This window comes from Megalopta genalis, chromosome 2 (assembly GCF_051020955.1).
Source record: "Megalopta genalis isolate 19385.01 chromosome 2, iyMegGena1_principal, whole genome shotgun sequence".
Classification (NCBI taxonomy): domain Eukaryota; kingdom Metazoa; phylum Arthropoda; class Insecta; order Hymenoptera; family Halictidae; genus Megalopta; species Megalopta genalis.
The window spans coordinates 23,294,326-23,307,918 of NC_135014.1; the positions used below are offsets into that span (position 1 = coordinate 23,294,326).

At 38.0% G+C, this 13,593-nt stretch overlaps 1 pseudogene; it reads right to left on the minus strand.

The window, feature by feature from the left end:
• Positions 1-10,655: 10,655 nt before the first annotated feature.
• Positions 10,656-13,212, minus strand: LOC117220625 (mitochondrial pyruvate carrier 1 pseudogene; annotated as a pseudogene).
• Between the last annotated feature and the right edge of the window lie 381 nt (positions 13,213-13,593).

Sequence of the window (13,593 nt, forward strand, 5' to 3'; positions counted from 1 at the left end):
GTGGTCAATTAGCAGGAGAGCTTCTTTCGCCGACGCTTAACTCCTTTTTAAAACAAGTGCGGAGGATTTTCCCATGAAACTGTACACGTTTTCGTTCTGTTCCCATTGTCATAGCGTTCGCTGTTAGCTTCGTGTAAAATCGTTCTCAACAAAGCATTTATGGACTTTTTATTGCATAACATTTTAGTCTTATTTTTACTGGTGGGACGCACTCCCGAAGTATATACGGAAAGATGCGGATACTCTGTGTGGACGCATACAGTTCGTAAATATTGTCATAGACCGCGGATAATGGAACATTTGGATATTAGAGTACAGTAAATTCTCCCTAATTTATGAATTAATCTAATTTTCCTCCAACTTGTAAACAAAAATGGACAATTTTGGAAGAGGAGATACGATCATTTTTTAAAGTTACCGATTGTCAATAATTATAAAAATGAGGTTATGTCATTTTGTTTCCAAGCTGTGCGTCAATTAGAGAGAATTTACTGTATTTGGAAAAAGGTTTCCATAGCTTGAAAAATTAATATAACTGTCCTGTCATAAATTTTCTATTTTGTTAGCATATATTATTGTATGGAACCCCGGCTCGCGAGATCCTCGAAGCATTAAAAAATGAAAAGTTGTACATTTCTCGTAGAAATGTTTAATTCGTCGATATTCTCAGTGGACTGAGGGTGGACCGAGGGCTAAAAGAGGGTGGTCCGAGGATAGGAGGAGGGTGGTCCGAGGGTGGAAGGCAGAGAGAGACAGACAGAGAGAGAGAGAGAGAGAGAGAGAGAGAGAGAGACAGAGGAGCGCACACAGTCCGACCGGAGAGAATTTTAAAATTGAAGGTCCTTGCGGGGTGGAAGGACATACGTACGGCTCCCCGATTCGATCTTGGCTTCCGATCGGGAGAATGTGTTTTTTCCGCGCCCTCAAACACGTCACATAAATAAAAAATATCCTTCAAAGTTGCCAACCCAAGCGTCTGGACCCCGACCGAAACCCCTTGGCCTGATCAATCCCGGGAATACGTGAAACCTTGAATACTAGGGTAGCTGGGCGACCGAAAAGGAGAGCCACCCCCGCTCTAATCTCTTTTCTTGTAAATCCCACTGTGAAACTCGCTTTCTGACCAACCCTTCCCACTATTTAGAGGCCGCGCAAACGTGAATTCGTATTAAGCGCTTATCGTTACAAAAGAATCTCGGTTTTACTGAAATTTTCGTTGACAACATTTTTATCGGAATATTTAACATATGAGATATAAATATATTTAAATATATAAATATGTAAATATAAATTCTCTCCAATTGTCCCTCAGCTAAAAATACAAGAGTAGGCAATTTGGGAGGAGGAGGTATGATTATTTGAGCCTTGCAACTCGTTTTTACAGTCGTCGATTGTCAACAACAATGAAAATTGTCTATTTTAGTTTATAAGTTGAGGGAAAATTGGAGAGAATTTACTGTATTAATGTTCATAAAATTCTTCAATTTAATAATTACCGAGCAATAAAATCGAAATGGTACCTTAAAGCGCCTTTATAACACGATCTGTTGAACACAGAGCAGAAAAATTCGGTATTTGCCAAAAGCGAAGAGACCCGAGTTCAGAAATGCAGACTTTACTGTTATGTTGCCGCAACACAGCGGGAGAGTTTCCCGAAACGTGGGGGCTCTTGTTCCGATTGGAGAATTTTACAAGACTTGTATTTCTTTAATGTCGTTTTCCTTTAGAATGTGTTCTACAAGTCCGAGGCGGAACGGTATTTGGATGATCTTGGTGGTTCTGTGTTTGGTAGGATTCTCTTGAATTTATGATAGTAAAGAACTTTTTACAAGATGTGAACGTCGGCATGGTAATTCCGTGGGAAATGTGGTTTTTGCGTGTAGCAGGTGGTGGAGATGGTTCTAAATATACACGTACGTATAATAAATGTGTTGAATATGGAAGTATAATAACATTAACAACAATGATAAGTGGTAAGCGTCGATTGACGTCGATTTGATAGTGATAGATGATGACAATAATTTTAATAATATTGATAGTATCAATAATATTAATAATATTGATAGTAACAATAATATTAATAATACTGATGGTGCCAAGTATATTAATAATAGTGATAGCAACAAGAATATTAATAATATTGATGGTAACAAGAATATTCATAATATTGATAGTACCAATAATATTAATAACATCGATAGTACCAATAATATTGTTAGTATCAATAATATTAATAATATTAATAGTAACAAGAATATTAATAATATTGATAGTACCAATAATATTAATAATATTGATAGTAATAAGAATATTAATAATATTGATAGTAATAAGAATATTAATAATATCGATAGTAACAAAAATATTAATAATATCGATAGTAACAAAACCATTAATAATATTGATAGTACCAATAATAACAAATCAACCTGACTAGAAATAAAATAGTATGACAGGCCCAAAAAATTGCGTTGTTTTGTCAGAAGCCGGAAAATTGTTCTGTCAAAAATTCGGAGTTTGTTGAAAGCCAAAAATCGGAGCTTAAAAATTCAGATTTCATCGAGAACCAAAAAATCAGCTACAAAAACATGGATTAACCTCGCCTGCGACATTGTTTCCCACCGCCCGATCGCCCCGCTTTCTAATCTCGAGATGAAAGTTCTCACTCCTGGATCGTCGGATCGGGCTCTATCGATCACAAGATCGGGATTCGATTACTCTAAAAGTGCAGGAACGCCGGTAAACAAGTTCGTTGTGCACGCGTGCTGGGTGAAACGCACCCACACGCGGACACATCGGACGATTTCGGCGACTTGAGGATGGTTTATGAGCCGTAACCTTCCTACAGAAATGGCCACCCCCGCGGAGGACCACCCCCGACACCGGGTAACGTGACACCAACCTCTTCCTCTAAACTCGATCCAATATATTAAGGTTAGCTTCCGCGGGAAGAAACTATCGACGCCTGTATCCTGGATCGGCGTCTACTAGGACTTCCGGGGCGGAGGTACGGCGACGATCTCAGGAAACTGTCATCGTTGGGATCATTGTCCTGAAAGCGATCTTAGAGCGTTTCGTATATAAGCTGCGATTGCGTCGAATTTTTTGAAAGTTTGATGCTCGAAGCTTTATCAAGGGTGGAAAATACCATGTTTAGGTCTTTTAATTATTTGGACGATATTTTGAAACTTGTAAAAGAGATAGAAGTTTATTTGATTAATTCCCGACTATTATTTTCCTGATCTGATCCCGACAATATCCAATTTAATTTGCAACAAATTTTGTATTTAATCGAGGGGAGAAATTATCCAGTTGAAATTTTGTATTTAATCGAGTGAATATATCGTCTGAATAAAGAAGTTGCCCCTCAAATTGTTATAACGTTCGAAATAATTTGTTATACTTCTTCGTCGAAGTATGATAGAACTATCCAAAATATAATAAGAATTTTATTGAGTTCCAATTTCGATAAATTAGCAACTGACACTGATCTTAGGATGTTTTAAAGGTATTAGAGGGTCTAAGGTCTGTTTAAGGGTGTGTCATTTTGTATCCATGTGAGAAAAAGTGCTATGTATATTATTTTTTCTGGTTGAGATATATTTATTTACACAATACTGTTAAAAATAATAGATTTCGGTCCTTTTTTTCCAATGCGAAAATAAAATAGAAATAATTGATAAAAGAACATCGCTGCAACAAAACTACATATTTAAAATTCTATGAACATATTTCGACCCTATTTATAAGAGGAATAAATTTTATATTTATTTGCAAGTTCTGAATAATAATAATAATTCGATTTTGGCTCGTCATTCTCGATGAAGAATTTTTCTCTTCTTTGAATCGTAAAAATAATGTCTCCCACGATTCTAACCAGTGTAAATTAATAAACGTTTATGCCCGTATGAAGATCCACAGATTACAGTCTCGATTTTACTTTTATTTTCCGCGGGCATCGCAGTCGGAACAACGTCGAAGTAGTTCGGGGCACAAGTTGCCGGCGTTGTTAAATACGTTCGGTTGATGTTACGGTGTAAAAGGCTAGCACCGTCGCGCCGGGGCGAAATAAAACGTAACGTCTGTTGATGCTCTCGTAGAGGGGCCAGGAATATTCCTGGTGGATTCATAAAAAAAAGTGCTCAAGTCACCCCTGAAAAATAACATGAAACCGGGGCACAACCGCGCGCCATACGGCCGTGAAAGCGTGCGGCGTTAAAAAATCATAAGGGTGCCGTTTTCCTCGTCTCGGTGCACGTTCACCCCGAATTCCCGTGATCGACGTTTTATGGAAACGTAAAAATCGCTGGATCCAGCCCCATTAATTTCCGTAACGCTCTTAAAACCAACTAAATATTTGCTTACAATTTCATCCGGCAAATTGTTTCCTGAACTATTAAATCGCCGGCTGGATCTGCGATACGATCGACGGAAACGGTACTTCGTGCACTGACAAAATCTGCATCGCTTTGAAATCAATTTGAAAGAGTCAGATTGCTGATACGTACCAAAAACTTGGTATAAATAGTCATTTGATTATTTTATATGTTTTATATAATTTTATTTATTATATATTTTATTGTATCAATATTATTTTATATAATTTTATTTTCACGAGACAAATAACAAGGTGGAATTTAAAACAATAAAGATATTAAAGGAATGACTATGAAAATGGCAGTGCTCTATTCGCGACATTTTAAGATTATTAATAAACTGTGAATTTGATGCATTTACGGTAAAAATCAGTAGATATAATATTAACCAGTGAAAACATCAAGCGAAACTAAGAATTTGAATTTATTAAAATAATTCGAGAAAGAAAAAATATAGCATTTGGCTTCTATATTTCGCAATTAATGTAGACAATTTTTATTATGCATAAAAATCCGCGTTCTAATTATTGAATATAGAATAAAACTGTTTAACTCATATACCCTTGCAATCTATGCAATTTATTTCCCATAAAAAATCAATAATAATAAAATACAGTTAAATTAGTCCATAGAAGATTAATTATTATTATATTAGTTTATATTAGTTTATATTACTATTATGTTATTATATTAGTCGATAGAAGATAAATTCGAATTAATAACAATCGTAAAAGGTGGACATTTTGGACGTCGATAGAACGTTAATGAAGACGTCGAATAGAATTGAATAAAACATTGGAATAAGGGTTGAAGATAAGGGATGGGATGCGATTTGTCGCGGTCGCGTCGGTTTTAAACAGAGGAGACATTTCGAGGCGTGGAAAAAAATGGAGATTCACCAGCAGAGAGCATGAGAGAACAAAAGGTTAGGGGATTCCGACTGGTTGGGGTGGTTCGTCGCGATGTTTTCGTTCAGGGGGTGCGCCATCGTAGACGGCAACATAATCCTCGATAGAGGGCCGTGACACATGGGAACATGGGGGACATCTTATCTTCATATTACATACACACGACGGTTCTCAACTTCGAGTACCTGGCCGTTCATGATGATTCACCTTCTCCTGATTCACTGTTCAACCTGATTCAACCTCCCTCATTGTAATTAGAAATATTTTAATCGCATTTTTCTTCTCCTTATTTTTCATTGGATTCTACAAAAATTCTAAAACAATTCCCTTGGTAATAAATTTAAGGGATGATTTTTTGTACGACTACCCTTAATCTAGTTTTAAATTTAGGATCATCTTAAATATTCTACTGATTAATAGCAACTTTTCAAGAATGACGTGAATGAAACACAAATCTCTTCGCACCGAAAAATTAAAAATATTGCCTACATGAGACAAAATCTTATTAAATTCTAGGGGGTGATTTTCTCCACCATCCGGCAATCGGTGCATTTTCGGGCAAAATTTCTAGATCCAATTAACCTCTAAGAAAGATGAAAACTTTGTCACAGCATCTTCAACAATTTTATTATGCTATTCAAACATTTTCAATATTATGAATTGATAAAATCAACGAATCATTAACTGAATATAATATTATTATCGAAGAAAATGATTTGAATACTGAATTTATTTCACATCTAACTCGATTACGAAGGATTTTTACGAAGGTATTTTTGCAACATTTTGGCCAAAAAAAAACGTGACAAACAGTTAAAATATAGAAAGAAACGGAATAAATAAAATACTAAACACTCGATCTGTGAACGAAAGACAAAAGTGGTAATCGAGTTTCGCGGCCGCCTTTCGCCAAGGGAAAAAATTTCGCGAGAGGGTGGTTCCGCGTGCCGGCGACTTTTCCACGTCCCCTTTAATAACGTTCCTATTTTCCTCGGTTCTCCGGGAAAATAGTCAGCATTCCGGTCCGGCGTGTCGGCCTAATGTATGTCCTGCATCGCGAGGGTGCGTTTGATTCATCTCGCCGGAGGGGGTCGCTCGTCGAGGTCGCATTCGTCACGCGTATCAAGAGCATTTCCCTTTTTTTTTTTCGTTGCCTTCTTCCAGTGAAAATCCACCCCCGAACGACTTTACACGGGCGTCATAAGCCGGTGCACTTAATTTAAAGATCATCGAGCGAAATCGGCGAGAAAGTCGAGGGCGCACCCTCTCCTCAATTTTTCGTCGTTCCAACCCCGCGAGCTGCTCGATTTCTGCGGGGACCGAGGCTTTACAGTCTGTGCATTCCGCTTTACAGTTCATTTCACATTTTCTCGGCAGCCCTTGTTCCACCACTTTTCAGAGAGTTCTTTTAATTTTTATTCTTCCACCGACCGCGATCTTTGCTTTCGTTCCACCGGATCGCGCAGTTAACGCTTTCCACTTAATTGCTTATTTATTGATTACGGCGATTCCTGCGAGGCTACAGCATCATCCAACGCAAGGGAGGCTTCGAATTTATCCTCTGTGGTAAAAAATTGCTAGACCGCGCATTTGATGCGTTTACGACAAACATGAGTGAATCAAAATACGGAAGAGTGGAAACATTTTGGAATTTAAAAATACTGTTGCGTTATTTTCGATAATAAAATAATTGAAGAGTGAAAGAAGTGTCTATGCAGCAATCGTTGTTACAGAAAATTAGTTGTTACAGAGATATTTTTGGAAATTGTTTTTCTTGTTGTTCCGTAAGTTGATCTTTGAACGCCTGTAACTTCACATAAAAAAAATGTTACGGTCCTCTACCTGTACTCCTTGTAAAGGGCGAAGTGTCTACTTTCAAACTGTTCAACTTAGCTCGCTTGAAAAAATTCTTCCTTGTTATAATAATAAATTGTTGCAATACGAATTGAGAACCTCAAGTCGAATTTCCTCTGTCGAAATCATGCAGATTCAAATAATTATACAGAGTTCAAACATTTTTTCTCCAAATTTGTCAAAACGTGATCTCATAGAGGGAAATTTCCTCTGTACAATGAGATCTCAAAAATTCATCTGCGATTTTTGTATGCAGTTTTACTATACTTTGAATTGAAAGCGTATCATCGTAAATCCTTTGCACTAGTGACAACTCTGAGGCGCACTAAAAATGCAAGGGTCATTTTAAAAGGCCGTAATTTTGCGAAAAAAAAAATCGCAGCCGCGTCTCTGTTTTTTTAAATTAAAGCAGATGGGTCAAAGTTCATTCCACTGTAAATGGCATCTCCGAAAAAAATTTTACAAAGTCCGTGCATTTCGTCAAATTTGACAATTTTCAATATGACAAACATGGCTTCGCATTTAAAGGGTTACAGTGGTCAGTGTGCAACAAATTTGAAATCGAGAAACATTATTTTAAAGTAGAGATTTCAAGCTTCAATCTGAAAGAAAGATCATCATTCTATGATCATTTCTCGCGGAGCTATCGTCGGTCAAAGTTGGCCAACTTTTATCGAAGATTGTTCTGTGCAATAATTTTTTTTTAGCAGTATAATTTGTTTCCAGTGCTATAAATAATTATATTTGAAAGGAAGATCATCGTCCTACGATGATTTCTCGCGGAGTTATCGTCGGTCAAAGTTGGCAAATCTGTATTCAAAATTGTTCAATGCTGTAGTTTTTTTGAGCAACGTATATTTTAGCTGCCACGTACAAAATCGGCAAATTTGTAATTTCGCACAGTATCGTATCACAGTCCCATCGGATGCAAATGTCCCCGAAAATTTGCATGCTAGAGGAGATTCCGAAAATTTTCGCGACCCAGCGATCTGGAGGCGGTCCCGCCGACAGAAGGTCCGAGGGCGATGAGTCCTCGGGGACTGATCCCGCAAACAAATGCCGACGATTGAATCTTGGCATGTTGCAAGACGGATCGTTCTCTTTGAATCACAGATTGCCCGCCGCCTTTCCTTCCGCCCCCCGTCCCTCTCTGATCCTTTCCTCGGGCCTTCTGGCCTCTCTTCCTCCTCCCGTTCTCCTCCGGCACTCTTGCTCCACCTCCGTTCGGAGGCGCCTCCGCAGGAGACAAGGAGAAGAGAGGCGAAGAGACGAGAAACCTTTCGGGCCAGCCGCGGCAATTTGCCACATGCCTCCGCTCGCGAGGAGAAACGACTGCGGCGTCAACGACAGTCGAATCGCCGCGCCGCGCCGCTGGAAACGCCGATCTATCGGACGCGATCTCGATCCGATCCTGACGACCCAGCATCCGTCAAGAATCCTCGGATCCGGAACGGATTTTCGCGATTTTTTCCGAGTTTTCTACCGCGCCTTTCGACCCCATTTGATTCGCCTGCATCTGGCTTGGTTGCATCTTTTTCCAACTGCGTCCGTTTCTTGCGAATGCATTTTTTCCATATGCATCTGTTTCGACTGCAATGTTTCTAATTGCTGCGTTTTTAGCTGCATTTGTTTAAGCTGCGCTCGTTTTGTCTATCTGTTTTAACTTCATTCGTTTTAACTACATCTGTTTTAAATGCATTGTTCTGAACTGCATCTGTTTCAACTGCATTTAGTGTAAAGGCATCTTTTTTAGCTGCATTTGCTTTAGTCACATCTGTTTTATTGCATCGTTTTCAGTTGCATTTGTTTAGATTGCATTTGTTTTAAATACATCAGTTTCTATTTCATCCGTTTTAATTGCATTTGTTCTATTGCATCTTTTTCAACTGCATTTTGAACTGCATTGTAAATATGTCGATGTTCATGCTTCGACTGTCGATTTAATGCATTTATGGCAGAATATGTGAAACACGGACCTGTAAAAATCTATCATCAATTTTCTACATTCATTTGACTGCAATCTTCGTCGCGATTTAAGCAACGTCGATTTCAGACAATTTTATACAACTTTTAGTCTTCACATAGACCCACAGTCACAACGTTATGTGATCGGTATTTTTATATTTTAGCATTATATTCGATGATGTATTCACCTAAAGTCTACGAAAATCGAAGAGCAAGGTCGGCGACAGCGTTCGTCGCTCTAATCTCGATCCAGGTGACGTCACCGGATGCAAAGTGGTCGGCCGATAAAGGGAAGGAACGCATGATCGAAGCCAAGCAGGGCTAATCAGCTCATATATATTTATTCCGGGAAGCGAGGGCGGTTCTCGTCGTCCGGCGTCCGTCGTTCGCGTTCCCTTTGGCCCTTTCCGACGAATGCAAAGAGCAGAACGGGACGGAGACAGAAACGAAGGGACACGATGGCTTACGCACGTACGGAGAACCCGGAATACACCCTGGGACGGGCTCGTGGCTCTGATCCGTGCCAGATCCCATAAAATCACCCCAAGCACGATCGAGTGCCCTTCCTCTCGAGGCGGCGCGGCTATCGCTCGGGAAACAGAACACAGAGACCCTAGAAAATTATTGCTCTCCTTATATATTCGTCCGTCGAACTGGGGCCGCGGAGAACGCGCCCTTTTGCTCTTCGGGGGCTGGGGCGCAACCAGAAGAAAAGGCAAATGGACGTTTCGTTGATAGCGAATCGCTTTACATTTTCATGGAACGGGATTTTCTTGCTGATTTATTTCGCTAAAATTTCAAGAATGCAAAATTTATGTACAGTTGCGTCGAACTGTTTACGCTTCGTCTTTTGGGTTTTTGTTCTTGCGAAGGAATTTTAATGGAATTTACATGGCGAAAAAATTGTACGACAGTTGCGCGAATTTGTCGTTGTTTAATTTCTAGGATTTTTAGTTTTGTAAACGATCTTTGGTGAAATTAACGAGGAGTAAAATTGCTCGGACGATTATGTGATCTTTTTGAGAGATCGTTTCGAGGATCTTCATTTTTGGAAAGGATATTCAATAAAATTCACGAGAAGGAACATTTATCGAACAATTGTTTGAGATTCTCGTTGATTAATATTTAGGATTTTTATTTTTGTGTAAACGATTTTTAATCAAATTGAGAAGAAGAAAAATTCTTGTTTTTCTTTTGTGTGATCCTCCAGGATATTTATCTTCGCCTAGGATCTTCGATAAAATTCACAAGAAGAAATATTGCTCGGACAATTACTGTGATCTTTTCGATAGTTCGTTTTAGCTATCTTTATTTTTGTAAGGGATCTTAAATAAAATTCGCGAACAGAAAAATTCGCCGTATAATCTTGTGACCTAGCTATAGTTCTCTTTTAACGCCTGTATCATCGCAACCACTAACAATCGTTTAGGGTTACATATGCATGTATATATACATATATGTGTAATACAGAATGTAATATAATATCTAAAAGTTGACAATGCAAAAATCGTATCAAACGTGAACGCTTATTCAAACGTTGGATCCATTGTCACTATTCAGATGCTTCTGGTGACAGGTAATGGTAGTTGAGAAACCTGCAGCCTTGCGTAATTTGTGCACCGCTGTTCACAGCATGGCACGCCAGTAGCAGCAAATTTCTAGGCTGTACTTTCCATGCGAACCTCATGAACACCATCGAGTACAGAGCCAGTGCTGACAATCAATCCAGAATCAACGCAGTTACGACTTATTCGAATAAGTAGAAAGTGCTTGCCTAATAAAATAGAACAAAGATTCTACATATATGTTTAATTAGACATGAAAAGTAATTCGATTTCATCGATATCTAGTTTTGTTTAGAAATGAATTAAATTCATACATTAAAATTCATTATAATATTTATGTGTTATAATACAATTTTTAATGTCCAAAATTTCAGGGATAATCTTTAAATTTGCTTGTATAATTACAATATTTGATATTACAATTTCTCAGAAAATTAGACGTGTTTCAAAGAAAACTTAATAATTGAAAACTTTGTTATGAAAATGTATAATAACTGATAAAATTTATTATGAAAGAAAATCATTGATAATATCAAATATAATTATTTATTTTCATTACACTTGGAACGGTGAACTAATAGAACAATTAATTTCCAGCTTGAATTTTATCAGTGTCTACTTCTTTCAGAAATGAATTTAATTCATATATTAAAATTAATTATAATATTTATATATCTAGTATAATTTTTAAGATCCAAAATTTAAGGAGTAACGTTTCAATTTCTCTGTATCATTATACGTTATTTGATATTACAACTTGTCTTACAATTCAATTTATTTCAAGGAAAATGTAACGATTAAGATAATTGATATAATTTATTCCGAAAGAAAATAATTCATAATATCAAATATAATTATTTATTCTAACTACACTTGGAACAAATGAATTGTAGCTTGGAAAAGTCACTTATAAAAACGTTTCCATGCGGATCGGCGAACGACTGCGGCGACTGAAACGTTTAGCCCATTCCCGTAATAATTTGGATTATGCTCGGAGGTCGGGCTTTATCGCCGGAGCATTAAAATGGCGTCGGGGCGAGTCGGACAATTTTTACCGCGATATTTGGTCCTCCCGGGGACCAGTTTCCATCGTCCCGCTCGTTAAGACCGTAAGCGGTTATTCGCCGGCGCAATTATTTCACGTGCCCTTTCCCTACCTTCGTTCCCGTGGTTCCCCACTATACCCTTTCCTCCCTTCGCCATGGGCCCCGTTTGTCCCCGTATCCCTTTCCTCTCCGACCGATTATTATATGAACGGCTTTGCAGAATTCCCCGAAAGGTCCGTGGACACGGTGCTTCGGGAGAACTCACCCACCGTCATCTTGCCGCTAATGATTCTCGGATGCTTTTGCGTGTCGGATATGGCCGCCACGGGTATCATCCAGTTGAACGCCGGGCCCCAGAAGTGCGTGCTTGAAAAGCAGTTTTCCATAAATCGTGCGCGAAATCATCGCGGACAGAGCGTCCGCCGCCGAAATTCGCGTGCGGGGAAAATTAGCGAACTTAGATCTCTCCGAAGAATTTTTGCTCGTTGCTCTACCGAAATCCGGACAAAGGAGACGCGTTTCGTATCGGGAATGTACTTGCGTTCTCGGTGAAGTTGACGAGAAGAAAAATTCTTTGAACAATTGCGCGATTTTACGGCTCGTTTTTCGGATTTTTATCTTTGCCAAGGATCTTTAATAGACAATTATTCGGATAATTATTTGATCCTTTTGATAGTTCGTTTCAAGGATTTTTATTCTTTTTAAAGGATGTTAGATTGTAATATCAGATCGCAAAATCTGACCAAAGGAAACGCGTTTTATATCAGCTAGAAAAATACTTGCATTTCGTGCATTTGAATACGCCATAAATGCACTTCAGATATTGCAGTTTCGACGTACAGCAGTATTTGCTCATTAGTGAAGGGTCGACTGTATTTATTTATTCGATCGTATTTGTTGAGCATTAAATGCGACCGATGTATGTATGTATATAATATTTTATAATAATTTAATATAAAAATATAATATAAAAATTTCTCTCATATAGAAACATTGCTTTAATATATCAGAAATTTTGAAAGAAATTTTTCATATCGGAAATTTTGGAAGAAATTTTTAATATCAGAAATTTCAAAAGAAATAATTAGAAACCAATCAGTTCGGCTGACTTGGTAGATCTAATGTTAATAATGAATCGCTATCACTGCCGATCGAACGAGCAATTTCATTCGACTTGTTTCGATATTACCGATCTCAATGGTTCTACGGGAAATTATTGTGTAACATCTAATTTGAGCAACATCTCGCGCTGATGTTTCGTAGCTGAACGAGTCGAGAAGTATTTTCGTCGATTATTATGGAACCAGCGTTTCCATCAATGTCTTTTCGATCGAGCGAAAGTCGAGTTGATAGTTACCTCGTGAAATAATTCAACGTTTCTTTGGTGAACAGCGTCTTCGAGGGTTTCTTCGACATTGTGGAGAGTTATAGATGAAAATCCGACACTTTTTCGAGCAGTTCAGCTCGTCTCGTCTGTGGATGATGTTAACCTATCGCCTTCGCGCTGTCACTTCGACGGGCTACTTTATGAATCGGGTATCTTGCGACACGCTTCACAATGTATAATACAGAAACTAAGATTGTGGCAAGCTGGCAGAAATTACTTTCGTGTTGCAGTAGTCCATAGTTATTATTGCGTATGTGGTTAATGAATAGACTGTGGATTTTTATGCAAAATAAATATTGTCTGTATCTGTTGCAGTATACAACAGTGATTTAGCAGTTCTATTCCATCTTTAATCAATTTATTTTTATTAAATGAAATAGAAATGTTCCAAGATGATCGACAGAAGCAGAAATTAAATAAAAATACAGTAGTTTTTTTAAAAATAACTCTGATAAGTTGAAGATAATGCAACAGTATTATTGAATTCTTCTT